The sequence below is a fragment of the Momordica charantia genome, unplaced genomic scaffold (genome assembly GCF_013281855.1).
Source record: "Momordica charantia cultivar OHB3-1 unplaced genomic scaffold, Mcharantia_2.0 BLBB01000155.1, whole genome shotgun sequence".
Taxonomy (NCBI): domain Eukaryota; kingdom Viridiplantae; phylum Streptophyta; class Magnoliopsida; order Cucurbitales; family Cucurbitaceae; genus Momordica; species Momordica charantia.
Window position 1 is genome coordinate 24377 of NW_028275311.1, and position 19272 is coordinate 43648.

A 19272-nucleotide genomic window follows, 5' to 3' on the forward strand; every position below is an offset into this window, starting at 1 on the left:
CCCGGCCCGTCTCGGGGCCTCCCGCACAGCCGGTGCCCGCTGGGTTGTGCCGCCCCGCATGGGTCATATACAATTTCTCTGCATTCCATGTCGGGTGCGATCATACCAGCACTAATGCACCGGATCCCATCAGAACTCCGCAGTTAAGCGTGCTTGGGCGAGAGTAGTACTAAGTTGGGTGACCACTTGGGAAGTCCTCGTGTTGCACCCCTTTTTGTTTTTATTTTCATCTCTTTCCCTCCCGATCCCCACTCTTCTGGACTTAGCTTGATTGCCTTTTTTCTCCCGACGCGTTTTCTTTCTTCTTTTGTAATTTTAATTTCAATTTTCTCGCGGTCGCATGCCTACGTTGCCCGGCCCGTCTCGGGGCCTCCCGCACAGCCGGTGCCCGCTGGGTTGTGCCGCCCCGCATGGGTCATATACAATTTCTCTGCATTCCATGTCGGGTGCGATCATACCAGCACTAATGCACCGGATCCCATCAGAACTCCGCAGTTAAGCGTGCTTGGGCGAGAGTAGTACTAAGTTGGGTGACCACTTGGGAAGTCCTCGTGTTGCACCCCTTTTTGTTTTTATTTTCATCTCTTTCCCTCCCGATCCCCACTCTTCTGGACTTAGCTTGATTGCCTTTTTTCTCCCGACGCGTTTTCTTTCTTCTTTTGTAATTTTAATTTCAATTTTCTCGCGGTCGCATGCCTACGTTGCCCGGCCCGTCTCGGGGCCTCCCGCACAGCCGGTGCCCGCTGGGTTGTGCCGCCCCGCATGGGTCATATACAATTTCTCTGCATTCCATGTCGGGTGCGATCATACCAGCACTAATGCACCGGATCCCATCAGAACTCCGCAGTTAAGCGTGCTTGGGCGAGAGTAGTACTAAGTTGGGTGACCACTTGGGAAGTCCTCGTGTTGCACCCCTTTTTGTTTTTATTTTCATCTCTTTCCCTCCCGATCCCCACTCTTCTGGACTTAGCTTGATTGCCTTTTTTCTCCCGACGCGTTTTCTTTCTTCTTTTGTAATTTTAATTTCAATTTTCTCGCGGTCGCATGCCTACGTTGCCCGGCCCGTCTCGGGGCCTCCCGCACAGCCGGTGCCCGCTGGGTTGTGCCGCCCCGCATGGGTCATATACAATTTCTCTGCATTCCATGTCGGGTGCGATCATACCAGCACTAATGCACCGGATCCCATCAGAACTCCGCAGTTAAGCGTGCTTGGGCGAGAGTAGTACTAAGTTGGGTGACCACTTGGGAAGTCCTCGTGTTGCACCCCTTTTTGTTTTTATTTTCATCTCTTTCCCTCCCGATCCCCACTCTTCTGGACTTAGCTTGATTGCCTTTTTTCTCCCGACGCGTTTTCTTTCTTCTTTTGTAATTTTAATTTCAATTTTCTCGCGGTCGCATGCCTACGTTGCCCGGCCCGTCTCGGGGCCTCCCGCACAGCCGGTGCCCGCTGGGTTGTGCCGCCCCGCATGGGTCATATACAATTTCTCTGCATTCCATGTCGGGTGCGATCATACCAGCACTAATGCACCGGATCCCATCAGAACTCCGCAGTTAAGCGTGCTTGGGCGAGAGTAGTACTAAGTTGGGTGACCACTTGGGAAGTCCTCGTGTTGCACCCCTTTTTGTTTTTATTTTCATCTCTTTCCCTCCCGATCCCCACTCTTCTGGACTTAGCTTGATTGCCTTTTTTCTCCCGACGCGTTTTCTTTCTTCTTTTGTAATTTTAATTTCAATTTTCTCGCGGTCGCATGCCTACGTTGCCCGGCCCGTCTCGGGGCCTCCCGCACAGCCGGTGCCCGCTGGGTTGTGCCGCCCCGCATGGGTCATATACAATTTCTCTGCATTCCATGTCGGGTGCGATCATACCAGCACTAATGCACCGGATCCCATCAGAACTCCGCAGTTAAGCGTGCTTGGGCGAGAGTAGTACTAAGTTGGGTGACCACTTGGGAAGTCCTCGTGTTGCACCCCTTTTTGTTTTTATTTTCATCTCTTTCCCTCCCGATCCCCACTCTTCTGGACTTAGCTTGATTGCCTTTTTTCTCCCGACGCGTTTTCTTTCTTCTTTTGTAATTTTAATTTCAATTTTCTCGCGGTCGCATGCCTACGTTGCCCGGCCCGTCTCGGGGCCTCCCGCACAGCCGGTGCCCGCTGGGTTGTGCCGCCCCGCATGGGTCATATACAATTTCTCTGCATTCCATGTCGGGTGCGATCATACCAGCACTAATGCACCGGATCCCATCAGAACTCCGCAGTTAAGCGTGCTTGGGCGAGAGTAGTACTAAGTTGGGTGACCACTTGGGAAGTCCTCGTGTTGCACCCCTTTTTGTTTTTATTTTCATCTCTTTCCCTCCCGATCCCCACTCTTCTGGACTTAGCTTGATTGCCTTTTTTCTCCCGACGCGTTTTCTTTCTTCTTTTGTAATTTTAATTTCAATTTTCTCGCGGTCGCATGCCTACGTTGCCCGGCCCGTCTCGGGGCCTCCCGCACAGCCGGTGCCCGCTGGGTTGTGCCGCCCCGCATGGGTCATATACAATTTCTCTGCATTCCATGTCGGGTGCGATCATACCAGCACTAATGCACCGGATCCCATCAGAACTCCGCAGTTAAGCGTGCTTGGGCGAGAGTAGTACTAAGTTGGGTGACCACTTGGGAAGTCCTCGTGTTGCACCCCTTTTTGTTTTTATTTTCATCTCTTTCCCTCCCGATCCCCACTCTTCTGGACTTAGCTTGATTGCCTTTTTTCTCCCGACGCGTTTTCTTTCTTCTTTTGTAATTTTAATTTCAATTTTCTCGCGGTCGCATGCCTACGTTGCCCGGCCCGTCTCGGGGCCTCCCGCACAGCCGGTGCCCGCTGGGTTGTGCCGCCCCGCATGGGTCATATACAATTTCTCTGCATTCCATGTCGGGTGCGATCATACCAGCACTAATGCACCGGATCCCATCAGAACTCCGCAGTTAAGCGTGCTTGGGCGAGAGTAGTACTAAGTTGGGTGACCACTTGGGAAGTCCTCGTGTTGCACCCCTTTTTGTTTTTATTTTCATCTCTTTCCCTCCCGATCCCCACTCTTCTGGACTTAGCTTGATTGCCTTTTTTCTCCCGACGCGTTTTCTTTCTTCTTTTGTAATTTTAATTTCAATTTTCTCGCGGTCGCATGCCTACGTTGCCCGGCCCGTCTCGGGGCCTCCCGCACAGCCGGTGCCCGCTGGGTTGTGCCGCCCCGCATGGGTCATATACAATTTCTCTGCATTCCATGTCGGGTGCGATCATACCAGCACTAATGCACCGGATCCCATCAGAACTCCGCAGTTAAGCGTGCTTGGGCGAGAGTAGTACTAAGTTGGGTGACCACTTGGGAAGTCCTCGTGTTGCACCCCTTTTTGTTTTTATTTTCATCTCTTTCCCTCCCGATCCCCACTCTTCTGGACTTAGCTTGATTGCCTTTTTTCTCCCGACGCGTTTTCTTTCTTCTTTTGTAATTTTAATTTCAATTTTCTCGCGGTCGCATGCCTACGTTGCCCGGCCCGTCTCGGGGCCTCCCGCACAGCCGGTGCCCGCTGGGTTGTGCCGCCCCGCATGGGTCATATACAATTTCTCTGCATTCCATGTCGGGTGCGATCATACCAGCACTAATGCACCGGATCCCATCAGAACTCCGCAGTTAAGCGTGCTTGGGCGAGAGTAGTACTAAGTTGGGTGACCACTTGGGAAGTCCTCGTGTTGCACCCCTTTTTGTTTTTATTTTCATCTCTTTCCCTCCCGATCCCCACTCTTCTGGACTTAGCTTGATTGCCTTTTTTCTCCCGACGCGTTTTCTTTCTTCTTTTGTAATTTTAATTTCAATTTTCTCGCGGTCGCATGCCTACGTTGCCCGGCCCGTCTCGGGGCCTCCCGCACAGCCGGTGCCCGCTGGGTTGTGCCGCCCCGCATGGGTCATATACAATTTCTCTGCATTCCATGTCGGGTGCGATCATACCAGCACTAATGCACCGGATCCCATCAGAACTCCGCAGTTAAGCGTGCTTGGGCGAGAGTAGTACTAAGTTGGGTGACCACTTGGGAAGTCCTCGTGTTGCACCCCTTTTTGTTTTTATTTTCATCTCTTTCCCTCCCGATCCCCACTCTTCTGGACTTAGCTTGATTGCCTTTTTTCTCCCGACGCGTTTTCTTTCTTCTTTTGTAATTTTAATTTCAATTTTCTCGCGGTCGCATGCCTACGTTGCCCGGCCCGTCTCGGGGCCTCCCGCACAGCCGGTGCCCGCTGGGTTGTGCCGCCCCGCATGGGTCATATACAATTTCTCTGCATTCCATGTCGGGTGCGATCATACCAGCACTAATGCACCGGATCCCATCAGAACTCCGCAGTTAAGCGTGCTTGGGCGAGAGTAGTACTAAGTTGGGTGACCACTTGGGAAGTCCTCGTGTTGCACCCCTTTTTGTTTTTATTTTCATCTCTTTCCCTCCCGATCCCCACTCTTCTGGACTTAGCTTGATTGCCTTTTTTCTCCCGACGCGTTTTCTTTCTTCTTTTGTAATTTTAATTTCAATTTTCTCGCGGTCGCATGCCTACGTTGCCCGGCCCGTCTCGGGGCCTCCCGCACAGCCGGTGCCCGCTGGGTTGTGCCGCCCCGCATGGGTCATATACAATTTCTCTGCATTCCATGTCGGGTGCGATCATACCAGCACTAATGCACCGGATCCCATCAGAACTCCGCAGTTAAGCGTGCTTGGGCGAGAGTAGTACTAAGTTGGGTGACCACTTGGGAAGTCCTCGTGTTGCACCCCTTTTTGTTTTTATTTTCATCTCTTTCCCTCCCGATCCCCACTCTTCTGGACTTAGCTTGATTGCCTTTTTTCTCCCGACGCGTTTTCTTTCTTCTTTTGTAATTTTAATTTCAATTTTCTCGCGGTCGCATGCCTACGTTGCCCGGCCCGTCTCGGGGCCTCCCGCACAGCCGGTGCCCGCTGGGTTGTGCCGCCCCGCATGGGTCATATACAATTTCTCTGCATTCCATGTCGGGTGCGATCATACCAGCACTAATGCACCGGATCCCATCAGAACTCCGCAGTTAAGCGTGCTTGGGCGAGAGTAGTACTAAGTTGGGTGACCACTTGGGAAGTCCTCGTGTTGCACCCCTTTTTGTTTTTATTTTCATCTCTTTCCCTCCCGATCCCCACTCTTCTGGACTTAGCTTGATTGCCTTTTTTCTCCCGACGCGTTTTCTTTCTTCTTTTGTAATTTTAATTTCAATTTTCTCGCGGTCGCATGCCTACGTTGCCCGGCCCGTCTCGGGGCCTCCCGCACAGCCGGTGCCCGCTGGGTTGTGCCGCCCCGCATGGGTCATATACAATTTCTCTGCATTCCATGTCGGGTGCGATCATACCAGCACTAATGCACCGGATCCCATCAGAACTCCGCAGTTAAGCGTGCTTGGGCGAGAGTAGTACTAAGTTGGGTGACCACTTGGGAAGTCCTCGTGTTGCACCCCTTTTTGTTTTTATTTTCATCTCTTTCCCTCCCGATCCCCACTCTTCTGGACTTAGCTTGATTGCCTTTTTTCTCCCGACGCGTTTTCTTTCTTCTTTTGTAATTTTAATTTCAATTTTCTCGCGGTCGCATGCCTACGTTGCCCGGCCCGTCTCGGGGCCTCCCGCACAGCCGGTGCCCGCTGGGTTGTGCCGCCCCGCATGGGTCATATACAATTTCTCTGCATTCCATGTCGGGTGCGATCATACCAGCACTAATGCACCGGATCCCATCAGAACTCCGCAGTTAAGCGTGCTTGGGCGAGAGTAGTACTAAGTTGGGTGACCACTTGGGAAGTCCTCGTGTTGCACCCCTTTTTGTTTTTATTTTCATCTCTTTCCCTCCCGATCCCCACTCTTCTGGACTTAGCTTGATTGCCTTTTTTCTCCCGACGCGTTTTCTTTCTTCTTTTGTAATTTTAATTTCAATTTTCTCGCGGTCGCATGCCTACGTTGCCCGGCCCGTCTCGGGGCCTCCCGCACAGCCGGTGCCCGCTGGGTTGTGCCGCCCCGCATGGGTCATATACAATTTCTCTGCATTCCATGTCGGGTGCGATCATACCAGCACTAATGCACCGGATCCCATCAGAACTCCGCAGTTAAGCGTGCTTGGGCGAGAGTAGTACTAAGTTGGGTGACCACTTGGGAAGTCCTCGTGTTGCACCCCTTTTTGTTTTTATTTTCATCTCTTTCCCTCCCGATCCCCACTCTTCTGGACTTAGCTTGATTGCCTTTTTTCTCCCGACGCGTTTTCTTTCTTCTTTTGTAATTTTAATTTCAATTTTCTCGCGGTCGCATGCCTACGTTGCCCGGCCCGTCTCGGGGCCTCCCGCACAGCCGGTGCCCGCTGGGTTGTGCCGCCCCGCATGGGTCATATACAATTTCTCTGCATTCCATGTCGGGTGCGATCATACCAGCACTAATGCACCGGATCCCATCAGAACTCCGCAGTTAAGCGTGCTTGGGCGAGAGTAGTACTAAGTTGGGTGACCACTTGGGAAGTCCTCGTGTTGCACCCCTTTTTGTTTTTATTTTCATCTCTTTCCCTCCCGATCCCCACTCTTCTGGACTTAGCTTGATTGCCTTTTTTCTCCCGACGCGTTTTCTTTCTTCTTTTGTAATTTTAATTTCAATTTTCTCGCGGTCGCATGCCTACGTTGCCCGGCCCGTCTCGGGGCCTCCCGCACAGCCGGTGCCCGCTGGGTTGTGCCGCCCCGCATGGGTCATATACAATTTCTCTGCATTCCATGTCGGGTGCGATCATACCAGCACTAATGCACCGGATCCCATCAGAACTCCGCAGTTAAGCGTGCTTGGGCGAGAGTAGTACTAAGTTGGGTGACCACTTGGGAAGTCCTCGTGTTGCACCCCTTTTTGTTTTTATTTTCATCTCTTTCCCTCCCGATCCCCACTCTTCTGGACTTAGCTTGATTGCCTTTTTTCTCCCGACGCGTTTTCTTTCTTCTTTTGTAATTTTAATTTCAATTTTCTCGCGGTCGCATGCCTACGTTGCCCGGCCCGTCTCGGGGCCTCCCGCACAGCCGGTGCCCGCTGGGTTGTGCCGCCCCGCATGGGTCATATACAATTTCTCTGCATTCCATGTCGGGTGCGATCATACCAGCACTAATGCACCGGATCCCATCAGAACTCCGCAGTTAAGCGTGCTTGGGCGAGAGTAGTACTAAGTTGGGTGACCACTTGGGAAGTCCTCGTGTTGCACCCCTTTTTGTTTTTATTTTCATCTCTTTCCCTCCCGATCCCCACTCTTCTGGACTTAGCTTGATTGCCTTTTTTCTCCCGACGCGTTTTCTTTCTTCTTTTGTAATTTTAATTTCAATTTTCTCGCGGTCGCATGCCTACGTTGCCCGGCCCGTCTCGGGGCCTCCCGCACAGCCGGTGCCCGCTGGGTTGTGCCGCCCCGCATGGGTCATATACAATTTCTCTGCATTCCATGTCGGGTGCGATCATACCAGCACTAATGCACCGGATCCCATCAGAACTCCGCAGTTAAGCGTGCTTGGGCGAGAGTAGTACTAAGTTGGGTGACCACTTGGGAAGTCCTCGTGTTGCACCCCTTTTTGTTTTTATTTTCATCTCTTTCCCTCCCGATCCCCACTCTTCTGGACTTAGCTTGATTGCCTTTTTTCTCCCGACGCGTTTTCTTTCTTCTTTTGTAATTTTAATTTCAATTTTCTCGCGGTCGCATGCCTACGTTGCCCGGCCCGTCTCGGGGCCTCCCGCACAGCCGGTGCCCGCTGGGTTGTGCCGCCCCGCATGGGTCATATACAATTTCTCTGCATTCCATGTCGGGTGCGATCATACCAGCACTAATGCACCGGATCCCATCAGAACTCCGCAGTTAAGCGTGCTTGGGCGAGAGTAGTACTAAGTTGGGTGACCACTTGGGAAGTCCTCGTGTTGCACCCCTTTTTGTTTTTATTTTCATCTCTTTCCCTCCCGATCCCCACTCTTCTGGACTTAGCTTGATTGCCTTTTTTCTCCCGACGCGTTTTCTTTCTTCTTTTGTAATTTTAATTTCAATTTTCTCGCGGTCGCATGCCTACGTTGCCCGGCCCGTCTCGGGGCCTCCCGCACAGCCGGTGCCCGCTGGGTTGTGCCGCCCCGCATGGGTCATATACAATTTCTCTGCATTCCATGTCGGGTGCGATCATACCAGCACTAATGCACCGGATCCCATCAGAACTCCGCAGTTAAGCGTGCTTGGGCGAGAGTAGTACTAAGTTGGGTGACCACTTGGGAAGTCCTCGTGTTGCACCCCTTTTTGTTTTTATTTTCATCTCTTTCCCTCCCGATCCCCACTCTTCTGGACTTAGCTTGATTGCCTTTTTTCTCCCGACGCGTTTTCTTTCTTCTTTTGTAATTTTAATTTCAATTTTCTCGCGGTCGCATGCCTACGTTGCCCGGCCCGTCTCGGGGCCTCCCGCACAGCCGGTGCCCGCTGGGTTGTGCCGCCCCGCATGGGTCATATACAATTTCTCTGCATTCCATGTCGGGTGCGATCATACCAGCACTAATGCACCGGATCCCATCAGAACTCCGCAGTTAAGCGTGCTTGGGCGAGAGTAGTACTAAGTTGGGTGACCACTTGGGAAGTCCTCGTGTTGCACCCCTTTTTGTTTTTATTTTCATCTCTTTCCCTCCCGATCCCCACTCTTCTGGACTTAGCTTGATTGCCTTTTTTCTCCCGACGCGTTTTCTTTCTTCTTTTGTAATTTTAATTTCAATTTTCTCGCGGTCGCATGCCTACGTTGCCCGGCCCGTCTCGGGGCCTCCCGCACAGCCGGTGCCCGCTGGGTTGTGCCGCCCCGCATGGGTCATATACAATTTCTCTGCATTCCATGTCGGGTGCGATCATACCAGCACTAATGCACCGGATCCCATCAGAACTCCGCAGTTAAGCGTGCTTGGGCGAGAGTAGTACTAAGTTGGGTGACCACTTGGGAAGTCCTCGTGTTGCACCCCTTTTTGTTTTTATTTTCATCTCTTTCCCTCCCGATCCCCACTCTTCTGGACTTAGCTTGATTGCCTTTTTTCTCCCGACGCGTTTTCTTTCTTCTTTTGTAATTTTAATTTCAATTTTCTCGCGGTCGCATGCCTACGTTGCCCGGCCCGTCTCGGGGCCTCCCGCACAGCCGGTGCCCGCTGGGTTGTGCCGCCCCGCATGGGTCATATACAATTTCTCTGCATTCCATGTCGGGTGCGATCATACCAGCACTAATGCACCGGATCCCATCAGAACTCCGCAGTTAAGCGTGCTTGGGCGAGAGTAGTACTAAGTTGGGTGACCACTTGGGAAGTCCTCGTGTTGCACCCCTTTTTGTTTTTATTTTCATCTCTTTCCCTCCCGATCCCCACTCTTCTGGACTTAGCTTGATTGCCTTTTTTCTCCCGACGCGTTTTCTTTCTTCTTTTGTAATTTTAATTTCAATTTTCTCGCGGTCGCATGCCTACGTTGCCCGGCCCGTCTCGGGGCCTCCCGCACAGCCGGTGCCCGCTGGGTTGTGCCGCCCCGCATGGGTCATATACAATTTCTCTGCATTCCATGTCGGGTGCGATCATACCAGCACTAATGCACCGGATCCCATCAGAACTCCGCAGTTAAGCGTGCTTGGGCGAGAGTAGTACTAAGTTGGGTGACCACTTGGGAAGTCCTCGTGTTGCACCCCTTTTTGTTTTTATTTTCATCTCTTTCCCTCCCGATCCCCACTCTTCTGGACTTAGCTTGATTGCCTTTTTTCTCCCGACGCGTTTTCTTTCTTCTTTTGTAATTTTAATTTCAATTTTCTCGCGGTCGCATGCCTACGTTGCCCGGCCCGTCTCGGGGCCTCCCGCACAGCCGGTGCCCGCTGGGTTGTGCCGCCCCGCATGGGTCATATACAATTTCTCTGCATTCCATGTCGGGTGCGATCATACCAGCACTAATGCACCGGATCCCATCAGAACTCCGCAGTTAAGCGTGCTTGGGCGAGAGTAGTACTAAGTTGGGTGACCACTTGGGAAGTCCTCGTGTTGCACCCCTTTTTGTTTTTATTTTCATCTCTTTCCCTCCCGATCCCCACTCTTCTGGACTTAGCTTGATTGCCTTTTTTCTCCCGACGCGTTTTCTTTCTTCTTTTGTAATTTTAATTTCAATTTTCTCGCGGTCGCATGCCTACGTTGCCCGGCCCGTCTCGGGGCCTCCCGCACAGCCGGTGCCCGCTGGGTTGTGCCGCCCCGCATGGGTCATATACAATTTCTCTGCATTCCATGTCGGGTGCGATCATACCAGCACTAATGCACCGGATCCCATCAGAACTCCGCAGTTAAGCGTGCTTGGGCGAGAGTAGTACTAAGTTGGGTGACCACTTGGGAAGTCCTCGTGTTGCACCCCTTTTTGTTTTTATTTTCATCTCTTTCCCTCCCGATCCCCACTCTTCTGGACTTAGCTTGATTGCCTTTTTTCTCCCGACGCGTTTTCTTTCTTCTTTTGTAATTTTAATTTCAATTTTCTCGCGGTCGCATGCCTACGTTGCCCGGCCCGTCTCGGGGCCTCCCGCACAGCCGGTGCCCGCTGGGTTGTGCCGCCCCGCATGGGTCATATACAATTTCTCTGCATTCCATGTCGGGTGCGATCATACCAGCACTAATGCACCGGATCCCATCAGAACTCCGCAGTTAAGCGTGCTTGGGCGAGAGTAGTACTAAGTTGGGTGACCACTTGGGAAGTCCTCGTGTTGCACCCCTTTTTGTTTTTATTTTCATCTCTTTCCCTCCCGATCCCCACTCTTCTGGACTTAGCTTGATTGCCTTTTTTCTCCCGACGCGTTTTCTTTCTTCTTTTGTAATTTTAATTTCAATTTTCTCGCGGTCGCATGCCTACGTTGCCCGGCCCGTCTCGGGGCCTCCCGCACAGCCGGTGCCCGCTGGGTTGTGCCGCCCCGCATGGGTCATATACAATTTCTCTGCATTCCATGTCGGGTGCGATCATACCAGCACTAATGCACCGGATCCCATCAGAACTCCGCAGTTAAGCGTGCTTGGGCGAGAGTAGTACTAAGTTGGGTGACCACTTGGGAAGTCCTCGTGTTGCACCCCTTTTTGTTTTTATTTTCATCTCTTTCCCTCCCGATCCCCACTCTTCTGGACTTAGCTTGATTGCCTTTTTTCTCCCGACGCGTTTTCTTTCTTCTTTTGTAATTTTAATTTCAATTTTCTCGCGGTCGCATGCCTACGTTGCCCGGCCCGTCTCGGGGCCTCCCGCACAGCCGGTGCCCGCTGGGTTGTGCCGCCCCGCATGGGTCATATACAATTTCTCTGCATTCCATGTCGGGTGCGATCATACCAGCACTAATGCACCGGATCCCATCAGAACTCCGCAGTTAAGCGTGCTTGGGCGAGAGTAGTACTAAGTTGGGTGACCACTTGGGAAGTCCTCGTGTTGCACCCCTTTTTGTTTTTATTTTCATCTCTTTCCCTCCCGATCCCCACTCTTCTGGACTTAGCTTGATTGCCTTTTTTCTCCCGACGCGTTTTCTTTCTTCTTTTGTAATTTTAATTTCAATTTTCTCGCGGTCGCATGCCTACGTTGCCCGGCCCGTCTCGGGGCCTCCCGCACAGCCGGTGCCCGCTGGGTTGTGCCGCCCCGCATGGGTCATATACAATTTCTCTGCATTCCATGTCGGGTGCGATCATACCAGCACTAATGCACCGGATCCCATCAGAACTCCGCAGTTAAGCGTGCTTGGGCGAGAGTAGTACTAAGTTGGGTGACCACTTGGGAAGTCCTCGTGTTGCACCCCTTTTTGTTTTTATTTTCATCTCTTTCCCTCCCGATCCCCACTCTTCTGGACTTAGCTTGATTGCCTTTTTTCTCCCGACGCGTTTTCTTTCTTCTTTTGTAATTTTAATTTCAATTTTCTCGCGGTCGCATGCCTACGTTGCCCGGCCCGTCTCGGGGCCTCCCGCACAGCCGGTGCCCGCTGGGTTGTGCCGCCCCGCATGGGTCATATACAATTTCTCTGCATTCCATGTCGGGTGCGATCATACCAGCACTAATGCACCGGATCCCATCAGAACTCCGCAGTTAAGCGTGCTTGGGCGAGAGTAGTACTAAGTTGGGTGACCACTTGGGAAGTCCTCGTGTTGCACCCCTTTTTGTTTTTATTTTCATCTCTTTCCCTCCCGATCCCCACTCTTCTGGACTTAGCTTGATTGCCTTTTTTCTCCCGACGCGTTTTCTTTCTTCTTTTGTAATTTTAATTTCAATTTTCTCGCGGTCGCATGCCTACGTTGCCCGGCCCGTCTCGGGGCCTCCCGCACAGCCGGTGCCCGCTGGGTTGTGCCGCCCCGCATGGGTCATATACAATTTCTCTGCATTCCATGTCGGGTGCGATCATACCAGCACTAATGCACCGGATCCCATCAGAACTCCGCAGTTAAGCGTGCTTGGGCGAGAGTAGTACTAAGTTGGGTGACCACTTGGGAAGTCCTCGTGTTGCACCCCTTTTTGTTTTTATTTTCATCTCTTTCCCTCCCGATCCCCACTCTTCTGGACTTAGCTTGATTGCCTTTTTTCTCCCGACGCGTTTTCTTTCTTCTTTTGTAATTTTAATTTCAATTTTCTCGCGGTCGCATGCCTACGTTGCCCGGCCCGTCTCGGGGCCTCCCGCACAGCCGGTGCCCGCTGGGTTGTGCCGCCCCGCATGGGTCATATACAATTTCTCTGCATTCCATGTCGGGTGCGATCATACCAGCACTAATGCACCGGATCCCATCAGAACTCCGCAGTTAAGCGTGCTTGGGCGAGAGTAGTACTAAGTTGGGTGACCACTTGGGAAGTCCTCGTGTTGCACCCCTTTTTGTTTTTATTTTCATCTCTTTCCCTCCCGATCCCCACTCTTCTGGACTTAGCTTGATTGCCTTTTTTCTCCCGACGCGTTTTCTTTCTTCTTTTGTAATTTTAATTTCAATTTTCTCGCGGTCGCATGCCTACGTTGCCCGGCCCGTCTCGGGGCCTCCCGCACAGCCGGTGCCCGCTGGGTTGTGCCGCCCCGCATGGGTCATATACAATTTCTCTGCATTCCATGTCGGGTGCGATCATACCAGCACTAATGCACCGGATCCCATCAGAACTCCGCAGTTAAGCGTGCTTGGGCGAGAGTAGTACTAAGTTGGGTGACCACTTGGGAAGTCCTCGTGTTGCACCCCTTTTTGTTTTTATTTTCATCTCTTTCCCTCCCGATCCCCACTCTTCTGGACTTAGCTTGATTGCCTTTTTTCTCCCGACGCGTTTTCTTTCTTCTTTTGTAATTTTAATTTCAATTTTCTCGCGGTCGCATGCCTACGTTGCCCGGCCCGTCTCGGGGCCTCCCGCACAGCCGGTGCCCGCTGGGTTGTGCCGCCCCGCATGGGTCATATACAATTTCTCTGCATTCCATGTCGGGTGCGATCATACCAGCACTAATGCACCGGATCCCATCAGAACTCCGCAGTTAAGCGTGCTTGGGCGAGAGTAGTACTAAGTTGGGTGACCACTTGGGAAGTCCTCGTGTTGCACCCCTTTTTGTTTTTATTTTCATCTCTTTCCCTCCCGATCCCCACTCTTCTGGACTTAGCTTGATTGCCTTTTTTCTCCCGACGCGTTTTCTTTCTTCTTTTGTAATTTTAATTTCAATTTTCTCGCGGTCGCATGCCTACGTTGCCCGGCCCGTCTCGGGGCCTCCCGCACAGCCGGTGCCCGCTGGGTTGTGCCGCCCCGCATGGGTCATATACAATTTCTCTGCATTCCATGTCGGGTGCGATCATACCAGCACTAATGCACCGGATCCCATCAGAACTCCGCAGTTAAGCGTGCTTGGGCGAGAGTAGTACTAAGTTGGGTGACCACTTGGGAAGTCCTCGTGTTGCACCCCTTTTTGTTTTTATTTTCATCTCTTTCCCTCCCGATCCCCACTCTTCTGGACTTAGCTTGATTGCCTTTTTTCTCCCGACGCGTTTTCTTTCTTCTTTTGTAATTTTAATTTCAATTTTCTCGCGGTCGCATGCCTACGTTGCCCGGCCCGTCTCGGGGCCTCCCGCACAGCCGGTGCCCGCTGGGTTGTGCCGCCCCGCATGGGTCATATACAATTTCTCTGCATTCCATGTCGGGTGCGATCATACCAGCACTAATGCACCGGATCCCATCAGAACTCCGCAGTTAAGCGTGCTTGGGCGAGAGTAGTACTAAGTTGGGTGACCACTTGGGAAGTCCTCGTGTTGCACCCCTTTTTGTTTTTATTTTCATCTCTTTCCCTCCCGATCCCCACTCTTCTGGACTTAGCTTGATTGCCTTTTTTCTCCCGACGCGTTTTCTTTCTTCTTTTGTAATTTTAATTTCAATTTTCTCGCGGTCGCATGCCTACGTTGCCCGGCCCGTCTCGGGGCCTCCCGCACAGCCGGTGCCCGCTGGGTTGTGCCGCCCCGCATGGGTCATATACAATTTCTCTGCATTCCATGTCGGGTGCGATCATACCAGCACTAATGCACCGGATCCCATCAGAACTCCGCAGTTAAGCGTGCTTGGGCGAGAGTAGTACTAAGTTGGGTGACCACTTGGGAAGTCCTCGTGTTGCACCCCTTTTTGTTTTTATTTTCATCTCTTTCCCTCCCGATCCCCACTCTTCTGGACTTAGCTTGATTGCCTTTTTTCTCCCGACGCGTTTTCTTTCTTCTTTTGTAATTTTAATTTCAATTTTCTCGCGGTCGCATGCCTACGTTGCCCGGCCCGTCTCGGGGCCTCCCGCACAGCCGGTGCCCGCTGGGTTGTGCCGCCCCGCATGGGTCATATACAATTTCTCTGCATTCCATGTCGGGTGCGATCATACCAGCACTAATGCACCGGATCCCATCAGAACTCCGCAGTTAAGCGTGCTTGGGCGAGAGTAGTACTAAGTTGGGTGACCACTTGGGAAGTCCTCGTGTTGCACCCCTTTTTGTTTTTATTTTCATCTCTTTCCCTCCCGATCCCCACTCTTCTGGACTTAGCTTGATTGCCTTTTTTCTCCCGACGCGTTTTCTTTCTTCTTTTGTAATTTTAATTTCAATTTTCTCGCGGTCGCATGCCTACGTTGCCCGGCCCGTCTCGGGGCCTCCCGCACAGCCGGTGCCCGCTGGGTTGTGCCGCCCCGCATGGGTCATATACAATTTCTCTGCATTCCATGTCGGGTGCGATCATACCAGCACTAATGCACCGGATCCCATCAGAACTCCGCAGTTAAGCGTGCTTGGGCGAGAGTAGTACTAAGTTGGGTGACCACTTGGGAAGTCCTCGTGTTGCACCCCTTTTTGTTTTTATTTTCATCTCTTTCCCTCCCGATCCCCACTCTTCTGGACTTAGCTTGATTGCCTTTTTTCTCCCGACGCGTTTTCTTTCTTCTTTTGTAATTTTAATTTCAATTTTCTCGCGGTCGCATGCCTACGTTGCCCGGCCCGTCTCGGGGCCTCCCGCACAGCCGGTGCCCGCTGGGTTGTGCCGCCCCGCATGGGTCATATACAATTTCTCTGCATTCCATGTCGGGTGCGATCATACCAGCACTAATGCACCGGATCCCATCAGAACTCCGCAGTTAAGCGTGCTTGGGCGAGAGTAGTACTAAGTTGGGTGACCACTTGGGAAGTCCTCGTGTTGCACCCCTTTTTGTTTTTATTTTCATCTCTTTCCCTCCCGATCCCCACTCTTCTGGACTTAGCTTGATTGCCTTTTTTCTCCCGACGCGTTTTCTTTCTTCTTTTGTAATTTTAATTTCAATTTTCTCGCGGTCGCATGCCTACGTTGCCCGGCCCGTCTCGGGGCCTCCCGCACAGCCGGTGCCCGCTGGGTTGTGCCGCCCCGCATGGGTCATATACAATTTCTCTGCATTCCATGTCGGGTGCGATCATACCAGCACTAATGCACCGGATCCCATCAGAACTCCGCAGTTAAGCGTGCTTGGGCGAGAGTAGTACTAAGTTGGGTGACCACTTGGGAAGTCCTCGTGTTGCACCCCTTTTTGTTTTTATTTTCATCTCTTTCCCTCCCGATCCCCACTCTTCTGGACTTAGCTTGATTGCCTTTTTTCTCCCGACGCGTTTTCTTTCTTCTTTTGTAATTTTAATTTCAATTTTCTCGCGGTCGCATGCCTACGTTGCCCGGCCCGTCTCGGGGCCTCCCGCACAGCCGGTGCCCGCTGGGTTGTGCCGCCCCGCATGGGTCATATACAATTTCTCTGCATTCCATGTCGGGTGCGATCATACCAGCACTAATGCACCGGATCCCATCAGAACTCCGCAGTTAAGCGTGCTTGGGCGAGAGTAGTACTAAGTTGGGTGACCACTTGGGAAGTCCTCGTGTTGCACCCCTTTTTGTTTTTATTTTCATCTCTTTCCCTCCCGATCCCCACTCTTCTGGACTTAGCTTGATTGCCTTTTTTCTCCCGACGCGTTTTCTTTCTTCTTTTGTAATTTTAATTTCAATTTTCTCGCGGTCGCATGCCTACGTTGCCCGGCCCGTCTCGGGGCCTCCCGCACAGCCGGTGCCCGCTGGGTTGTGCCGCCCCGCATGGGTCATATACAATTTCTCTGCATTCCATGTCGGGTGCGATCATACCAGCACTAATGCACCGGATCCCATCAGAACTCCGCAGTTAAGCGTGCTTGGGCGAGAGTAGTACTAAGTTGGGTGACCACTTGGGAAGTCCTCGTGTTGCACCCCTTTTTGTTTTTATTTTCATCTCTTTCCCTCCCGATCCCCACTCTTCTGGACTTAGCTTGATTGCCTTTTTTCTCCCGACGCGTTTTCTTTCTTCTTTTGTAATTTTAATTTCAATTTTCTCGCGGTCGCATGCCTACGTTGCCCGGCCCGTCTCGGGGCCTCCCGCACAGCCGGTGCCCGCTGGGTTGTGCCGCCCCGCATGGGTCATATACAATTTCTCTGCATTCCATGTCGGGTGCGATCATACCAGCACTAATGCACCGGATCCCATCAGAACTCCGCAGTTAAGCGTGCTTGGGCGAGAGTAGTACCCACTAAACCTCGTGTGCACCCCCCCTTTTTTTTTTTCCTCTCTTTCCCTCCCGATCCCCACTCTTCTGGACTTAGCTTGATTGCCTTTTTTCTCCCGACGCGTTTTCTTTCTTCTTTTGTAATTTTAATTTCAATTTTCTCGCGGTCGCATGCCTACGTTGCCCGGCCCGTCTCGGGGCCTCCCGCACAGCCGGTGCCCGCTGGGTTGTGCCGCCCCGCATGGGTCATATACAATTTCTCTGCATTCCATGTCGGGTGCGATCATACCAGCACTAATGCACCGGATCCCATCAGAACTCCGCAGTTAAGCGTGCTTGGGCGAGAGTAGTACTAAGTTGGGTGACCACTTGGGAAGTCCTCGTGTTGCACCCCTTTTTGTTTTTATTTTCATCTCTTTCCCTCCCGATCCCCACTCTTCTGGACTTAGCTTGATTGCCTTTTTTCTCCCGACGCGTTTTCTTTCTTCTTTTGTAATTTTAATTTCAATTTTCTCGCGGTCGCATGCCTACGTTGCCCGGCCCGTCTCGGGGCCTCCCGCACAGCCGGTGCCCGCTGGGTTGTGCCGCCCCGCATGGGTCATATACAATTTCTCTGCATTCCATGTCGGGTGCGATCATACCAGCACTAATGCACCGGATCCCATCAGAACTCCGCAGTTAAGCGTGCTTGGGCGAGAGTAGTACTAAGTTGGGTGACCACTTGGGAAGTCCTCGTGTTGCACCCCTTTTTGTTTTTATTTTCATCTCTTTCCCTCCCGATCCCCACTCTTCTGGACTTAGCTTGATTGCCTTTTTTCTCCCGACGCGTTTTCTTTCTTCTTTTGTAATTTTAATTTCAATTTTCTCGCGGTCGCATGCCTACGTTGCCCGGCCCGTCTCGGGGCCTCCCGCACAGCCGGTGCCCGCTGGGTTGTGCCGCCCCGCATGGGTCATATACAATTTCTCTGCATTCCATGTCGGGTGCGATCATACCAGCACTAATGCACCGGATCCCATCAGAACTCCGCAGTTAAGCGTGCTTGGGCGAGAGTAGTACTAAGTTGGGTGACCACTTGGGAAGTCCTCGTGTTGCACCCCTTTTTGTTTTTATTTTCATCTCTTTCCCTCCCGATCCCCACTCTTCTGGACTTAGCTTGATTGCCTTTTTTCTCCCGACGCGTTTTCTTTCTTCTTTTGTAATTTTAATTTCAATTTTCTCGCGGTCGCATGCCTACGTTGCCCGGCCCGTCTCGGGGCCTCCCGCACAGCCGGTGCCCGCTGGGTTGTGCCGCCCCGCATGGGTCATATACAATTTCTCTGCATTCCATGTCGGGTGCGATCATACCAGCACTAATGCACCGGATCCCATCAGAACTCCGCAGTTAAGCGTGCTTGGGCGAGAGTAGTACTAAGTTGGGTGACCACTTGGGAAGTCCTCGTGTTGCACCCCTTTTTGTTTTTATTTTCATCTCTTTCCCTCCCGATCCCCACTCTTCTGGACTTAGCTTGATTGCCTTTTTTCTCCCGACGCGTTTTCTTTCTTCTTTTGTAATTTTAATTTCAATTTTCTCGCGGTCGCATGCCTACGTTGCCCGGCCCGTCTCGGGGCCTCCCGCACAGCCGGTGCCCGCTGGGTTGTGCCGCCCCGCATGGGTCATATACAATTTCTCTGCATTCCATGTCGGGTGCGATCATACCAGCACTAATGCACCGGATCCCATCAGAACTCCGCAGTTAAGCGTGCTTGGGCGAGAGTAGTACTAAGTTGGGTGACCACTTGGGAAGTCCTCGTGTTGCACCCCTTTTTGTTTTTATTTTCATCTCTTTCCCTCCCGATCCCCACTCTTCTGGACTTAGCTTGATTGCCTTTTTTCTCCCGACGCGTTTTCTTTCTTCTTTTGTAATTTTAATTTCAATTTTCTCGCGGTCGCATGCCTACGTTGCCCGGCCCGTCTCGGGGCCTCCCGCACAGCCGGTGCCCGCTGGGTTGTGCCGCCCCGCATGGGTCATATACAATTTCTCTGCATTCCATGTCGGGTGCGATCATACCAGCACTAATGCACCGGATCCCATCAGAACTCCGCAGTTAAGCGTGCTTGGGCGAGAGTAGTACTAAGTTGGGTGACCACTTGGGAAGTCCTCGTGTTGCACCCCTTTTTGTTTTTATTTTCATCTCTTTCCCTCCCGATCCCCACTCTTCTGGACTTAGCTTGATTGCCTTTTTTCT

General features: G+C 52.0%; 54 non-coding genes and 1 pseudogene across 54 annotated transcripts; all 55 read left to right on the forward strand.

Moving 5' to 3' along the window:
• The first annotated feature begins 92 nt into the window (after positions 1-92).
• On the forward strand, positions 93-211 carry LOC148207344 (5S ribosomal RNA). The gene has a single exon (XR_015787883.1). It is a non-coding gene; the product is annotated as a 5S ribosomal RNA (ribosomal RNA).
• Positions 212-444: 233 nt separating this feature from the next.
• LOC148207345 (5S ribosomal RNA) lies at positions 445-563 on the forward strand. The gene has a single exon (XR_015787884.1). It is a non-coding gene; the product is annotated as a 5S ribosomal RNA (ribosomal RNA).
• A 233-nt stretch (positions 564-796) lies between these two features.
• On the forward strand, positions 797-915 carry LOC148207346 (5S ribosomal RNA). The gene has a single exon (XR_015787885.1). It is a non-coding gene; the product is annotated as a 5S ribosomal RNA (ribosomal RNA).
• Positions 916-1148: 233 nt separating this feature from the next.
• LOC148207347 (5S ribosomal RNA) lies at positions 1149-1267 on the forward strand. The gene has a single exon (XR_015787886.1). It is a non-coding gene; the product is annotated as a 5S ribosomal RNA (ribosomal RNA).
• A 233-nt stretch (positions 1268-1500) lies between these two features.
• LOC148207348 (5S ribosomal RNA) lies at positions 1501-1619 on the forward strand. The gene has a single exon (XR_015787887.1). It is a non-coding gene; the product is annotated as a 5S ribosomal RNA (ribosomal RNA).
• A 233-nt stretch (positions 1620-1852) lies between these two features.
• LOC148207349 (5S ribosomal RNA) lies at positions 1853-1971 on the forward strand. Its single transcript, XR_015787888.1, has one exon. It is a non-coding gene; the product is annotated as a 5S ribosomal RNA (ribosomal RNA).
• A 233-nt stretch (positions 1972-2204) lies between these two features.
• LOC148207350 (5S ribosomal RNA) lies at positions 2205-2323 on the forward strand. The gene has a single exon (XR_015787890.1). It is a non-coding gene; the product is annotated as a 5S ribosomal RNA (ribosomal RNA).
• A 233-nt stretch (positions 2324-2556) lies between these two features.
• LOC148207351 (5S ribosomal RNA) lies at positions 2557-2675 on the forward strand. Its single transcript, XR_015787891.1, has one exon. It is a non-coding gene; the product is annotated as a 5S ribosomal RNA (ribosomal RNA).
• Positions 2676-2908: 233 nt separating this feature from the next.
• LOC148207352 (5S ribosomal RNA) lies at positions 2909-3027 on the forward strand. Its single transcript, XR_015787892.1, has one exon. It is a non-coding gene; the product is annotated as a 5S ribosomal RNA (ribosomal RNA).
• A 233-nt stretch (positions 3028-3260) lies between these two features.
• LOC148207353 (5S ribosomal RNA) lies at positions 3261-3379 on the forward strand. Its single transcript, XR_015787893.1, has one exon. It is a non-coding gene; the product is annotated as a 5S ribosomal RNA (ribosomal RNA).
• A 233-nt stretch (positions 3380-3612) lies between these two features.
• Positions 3613-3731, forward strand: LOC148207354 (5S ribosomal RNA). Its single transcript, XR_015787894.1, has one exon. It is a non-coding gene; the product is annotated as a 5S ribosomal RNA (ribosomal RNA).
• A 233-nt stretch (positions 3732-3964) lies between these two features.
• On the forward strand, positions 3965-4083 carry LOC148207355 (5S ribosomal RNA). Its single transcript, XR_015787895.1, has one exon. It is a non-coding gene; the product is annotated as a 5S ribosomal RNA (ribosomal RNA).
• Positions 4084-4316: 233 nt separating this feature from the next.
• LOC148207356 (5S ribosomal RNA) lies at positions 4317-4435 on the forward strand. Its single transcript, XR_015787896.1, has one exon. It is a non-coding gene; the product is annotated as a 5S ribosomal RNA (ribosomal RNA).
• Positions 4436-4668: 233 nt separating this feature from the next.
• Positions 4669-4787, forward strand: LOC148207357 (5S ribosomal RNA). The gene has a single exon (XR_015787897.1). It is a non-coding gene; the product is annotated as a 5S ribosomal RNA (ribosomal RNA).
• A 233-nt stretch (positions 4788-5020) lies between these two features.
• Positions 5021-5139, forward strand: LOC148207358 (5S ribosomal RNA). Its single transcript, XR_015787898.1, has one exon. It is a non-coding gene; the product is annotated as a 5S ribosomal RNA (ribosomal RNA).
• A 233-nt stretch (positions 5140-5372) lies between these two features.
• LOC148207359 (5S ribosomal RNA) lies at positions 5373-5491 on the forward strand. The gene has a single exon (XR_015787899.1). It is a non-coding gene; the product is annotated as a 5S ribosomal RNA (ribosomal RNA).
• Positions 5492-5724: 233 nt separating this feature from the next.
• On the forward strand, positions 5725-5843 carry LOC148207360 (5S ribosomal RNA). Its single transcript, XR_015787901.1, has one exon. It is a non-coding gene; the product is annotated as a 5S ribosomal RNA (ribosomal RNA).
• Positions 5844-6076: 233 nt separating this feature from the next.
• Positions 6077-6195, forward strand: LOC148207361 (5S ribosomal RNA). Its single transcript, XR_015787902.1, has one exon. It is a non-coding gene; the product is annotated as a 5S ribosomal RNA (ribosomal RNA).
• Positions 6196-6428: 233 nt separating this feature from the next.
• Positions 6429-6547, forward strand: LOC148207362 (5S ribosomal RNA). The gene has a single exon (XR_015787903.1). It is a non-coding gene; the product is annotated as a 5S ribosomal RNA (ribosomal RNA).
• A 233-nt stretch (positions 6548-6780) lies between these two features.
• On the forward strand, positions 6781-6899 carry LOC148207363 (5S ribosomal RNA). The gene has a single exon (XR_015787904.1). It is a non-coding gene; the product is annotated as a 5S ribosomal RNA (ribosomal RNA).
• Positions 6900-7132: 233 nt separating this feature from the next.
• Positions 7133-7251, forward strand: LOC148207364 (5S ribosomal RNA). The gene has a single exon (XR_015787905.1). It is a non-coding gene; the product is annotated as a 5S ribosomal RNA (ribosomal RNA).
• Positions 7252-7484: 233 nt separating this feature from the next.
• LOC148207365 (5S ribosomal RNA) lies at positions 7485-7603 on the forward strand. The gene has a single exon (XR_015787906.1). It is a non-coding gene; the product is annotated as a 5S ribosomal RNA (ribosomal RNA).
• A 233-nt stretch (positions 7604-7836) lies between these two features.
• On the forward strand, positions 7837-7955 carry LOC148207366 (5S ribosomal RNA). Its single transcript, XR_015787907.1, has one exon. It is a non-coding gene; the product is annotated as a 5S ribosomal RNA (ribosomal RNA).
• A 233-nt stretch (positions 7956-8188) lies between these two features.
• Positions 8189-8307, forward strand: LOC148207367 (5S ribosomal RNA). Its single transcript, XR_015787908.1, has one exon. It is a non-coding gene; the product is annotated as a 5S ribosomal RNA (ribosomal RNA).
• A 233-nt stretch (positions 8308-8540) lies between these two features.
• On the forward strand, positions 8541-8659 carry LOC148207368 (5S ribosomal RNA). Its single transcript, XR_015787909.1, has one exon. It is a non-coding gene; the product is annotated as a 5S ribosomal RNA (ribosomal RNA).
• Positions 8660-8892: 233 nt separating this feature from the next.
• Positions 8893-9011, forward strand: LOC148207369 (5S ribosomal RNA). The gene has a single exon (XR_015787910.1). It is a non-coding gene; the product is annotated as a 5S ribosomal RNA (ribosomal RNA).
• Positions 9012-9244: 233 nt separating this feature from the next.
• Positions 9245-9363, forward strand: LOC148207370 (5S ribosomal RNA). Its single transcript, XR_015787912.1, has one exon. It is a non-coding gene; the product is annotated as a 5S ribosomal RNA (ribosomal RNA).
• A 233-nt stretch (positions 9364-9596) lies between these two features.
• On the forward strand, positions 9597-9715 carry LOC148207371 (5S ribosomal RNA). Its single transcript, XR_015787913.1, has one exon. It is a non-coding gene; the product is annotated as a 5S ribosomal RNA (ribosomal RNA).
• Positions 9716-9948: 233 nt separating this feature from the next.
• LOC148207372 (5S ribosomal RNA) lies at positions 9949-10067 on the forward strand. Its single transcript, XR_015787914.1, has one exon. It is a non-coding gene; the product is annotated as a 5S ribosomal RNA (ribosomal RNA).
• A 233-nt stretch (positions 10068-10300) lies between these two features.
• On the forward strand, positions 10301-10419 carry LOC148207373 (5S ribosomal RNA). Its single transcript, XR_015787915.1, has one exon. It is a non-coding gene; the product is annotated as a 5S ribosomal RNA (ribosomal RNA).
• Positions 10420-10652: 233 nt separating this feature from the next.
• LOC148207374 (5S ribosomal RNA) lies at positions 10653-10771 on the forward strand. Its single transcript, XR_015787916.1, has one exon. It is a non-coding gene; the product is annotated as a 5S ribosomal RNA (ribosomal RNA).
• A 233-nt stretch (positions 10772-11004) lies between these two features.
• LOC148207375 (5S ribosomal RNA) lies at positions 11005-11123 on the forward strand. Its single transcript, XR_015787917.1, has one exon. It is a non-coding gene; the product is annotated as a 5S ribosomal RNA (ribosomal RNA).
• Positions 11124-11356: 233 nt separating this feature from the next.
• On the forward strand, positions 11357-11475 carry LOC148207376 (5S ribosomal RNA). Its single transcript, XR_015787918.1, has one exon. It is a non-coding gene; the product is annotated as a 5S ribosomal RNA (ribosomal RNA).
• A 233-nt stretch (positions 11476-11708) lies between these two features.
• On the forward strand, positions 11709-11827 carry LOC148207377 (5S ribosomal RNA). The gene has a single exon (XR_015787919.1). It is a non-coding gene; the product is annotated as a 5S ribosomal RNA (ribosomal RNA).
• Positions 11828-12060: 233 nt separating this feature from the next.
• On the forward strand, positions 12061-12179 carry LOC148207378 (5S ribosomal RNA). Its single transcript, XR_015787920.1, has one exon. It is a non-coding gene; the product is annotated as a 5S ribosomal RNA (ribosomal RNA).
• Positions 12180-12412: 233 nt separating this feature from the next.
• Positions 12413-12531, forward strand: LOC148207379 (5S ribosomal RNA). Its single transcript, XR_015787921.1, has one exon. It is a non-coding gene; the product is annotated as a 5S ribosomal RNA (ribosomal RNA).
• A 233-nt stretch (positions 12532-12764) lies between these two features.
• On the forward strand, positions 12765-12883 carry LOC148207380 (5S ribosomal RNA). Its single transcript, XR_015787923.1, has one exon. It is a non-coding gene; the product is annotated as a 5S ribosomal RNA (ribosomal RNA).
• A 233-nt stretch (positions 12884-13116) lies between these two features.
• On the forward strand, positions 13117-13235 carry LOC148207381 (5S ribosomal RNA). Its single transcript, XR_015787924.1, has one exon. It is a non-coding gene; the product is annotated as a 5S ribosomal RNA (ribosomal RNA).
• A 233-nt stretch (positions 13236-13468) lies between these two features.
• Positions 13469-13587, forward strand: LOC148207382 (5S ribosomal RNA). Its single transcript, XR_015787925.1, has one exon. It is a non-coding gene; the product is annotated as a 5S ribosomal RNA (ribosomal RNA).
• Positions 13588-13820: 233 nt separating this feature from the next.
• On the forward strand, positions 13821-13939 carry LOC148207383 (5S ribosomal RNA). Its single transcript, XR_015787926.1, has one exon. It is a non-coding gene; the product is annotated as a 5S ribosomal RNA (ribosomal RNA).
• A 233-nt stretch (positions 13940-14172) lies between these two features.
• Positions 14173-14291, forward strand: LOC148207384 (5S ribosomal RNA). Its single transcript, XR_015787927.1, has one exon. It is a non-coding gene; the product is annotated as a 5S ribosomal RNA (ribosomal RNA).
• Positions 14292-14524: 233 nt separating this feature from the next.
• LOC148207385 (5S ribosomal RNA) lies at positions 14525-14643 on the forward strand. Its single transcript, XR_015787928.1, has one exon. It is a non-coding gene; the product is annotated as a 5S ribosomal RNA (ribosomal RNA).
• A 233-nt stretch (positions 14644-14876) lies between these two features.
• LOC148207386 (5S ribosomal RNA) lies at positions 14877-14995 on the forward strand. The gene has a single exon (XR_015787929.1). It is a non-coding gene; the product is annotated as a 5S ribosomal RNA (ribosomal RNA).
• Positions 14996-15228: 233 nt separating this feature from the next.
• On the forward strand, positions 15229-15347 carry LOC148207387 (5S ribosomal RNA). Its single transcript, XR_015787930.1, has one exon. It is a non-coding gene; the product is annotated as a 5S ribosomal RNA (ribosomal RNA).
• A 233-nt stretch (positions 15348-15580) lies between these two features.
• Positions 15581-15699, forward strand: LOC148207388 (5S ribosomal RNA). Its single transcript, XR_015787931.1, has one exon. It is a non-coding gene; the product is annotated as a 5S ribosomal RNA (ribosomal RNA).
• A 233-nt stretch (positions 15700-15932) lies between these two features.
• LOC148207389 (5S ribosomal RNA) lies at positions 15933-16051 on the forward strand. Its single transcript, XR_015787932.1, has one exon. It is a non-coding gene; the product is annotated as a 5S ribosomal RNA (ribosomal RNA).
• A 233-nt stretch (positions 16052-16284) lies between these two features.
• LOC148207390 (5S ribosomal RNA) lies at positions 16285-16403 on the forward strand. The gene has a single exon (XR_015787934.1). It is a non-coding gene; the product is annotated as a 5S ribosomal RNA (ribosomal RNA).
• Positions 16404-16636: 233 nt separating this feature from the next.
• On the forward strand, positions 16637-16755 carry LOC148207391 (5S ribosomal RNA). Its single transcript, XR_015787935.1, has one exon. It is a non-coding gene; the product is annotated as a 5S ribosomal RNA (ribosomal RNA).
• Positions 16756-16988: 233 nt separating this feature from the next.
• On the forward strand, positions 16989-17089 carry LOC148207392 (5S ribosomal RNA; annotated as a pseudogene).
• Positions 17090-17320: 231 nt separating this feature from the next.
• On the forward strand, positions 17321-17439 carry LOC148207393 (5S ribosomal RNA). The gene has a single exon (XR_015787936.1). It is a non-coding gene; the product is annotated as a 5S ribosomal RNA (ribosomal RNA).
• Positions 17440-17672: 233 nt separating this feature from the next.
• Positions 17673-17791, forward strand: LOC148207394 (5S ribosomal RNA). Its single transcript, XR_015787937.1, has one exon. It is a non-coding gene; the product is annotated as a 5S ribosomal RNA (ribosomal RNA).
• A 233-nt stretch (positions 17792-18024) lies between these two features.
• LOC148207395 (5S ribosomal RNA) lies at positions 18025-18143 on the forward strand. The gene has a single exon (XR_015787938.1). It is a non-coding gene; the product is annotated as a 5S ribosomal RNA (ribosomal RNA).
• Positions 18144-18376: 233 nt separating this feature from the next.
• LOC148207396 (5S ribosomal RNA) lies at positions 18377-18495 on the forward strand. Its single transcript, XR_015787939.1, has one exon. It is a non-coding gene; the product is annotated as a 5S ribosomal RNA (ribosomal RNA).
• Positions 18496-18728: 233 nt separating this feature from the next.
• On the forward strand, positions 18729-18847 carry LOC148207397 (5S ribosomal RNA). The gene has a single exon (XR_015787940.1). It is a non-coding gene; the product is annotated as a 5S ribosomal RNA (ribosomal RNA).
• A 233-nt stretch (positions 18848-19080) lies between these two features.
• On the forward strand, positions 19081-19199 carry LOC148207398 (5S ribosomal RNA). The gene has a single exon (XR_015787941.1). It is a non-coding gene; the product is annotated as a 5S ribosomal RNA (ribosomal RNA).
• The last annotated feature ends 73 nt before the right edge of the window (positions 19200-19272 follow it).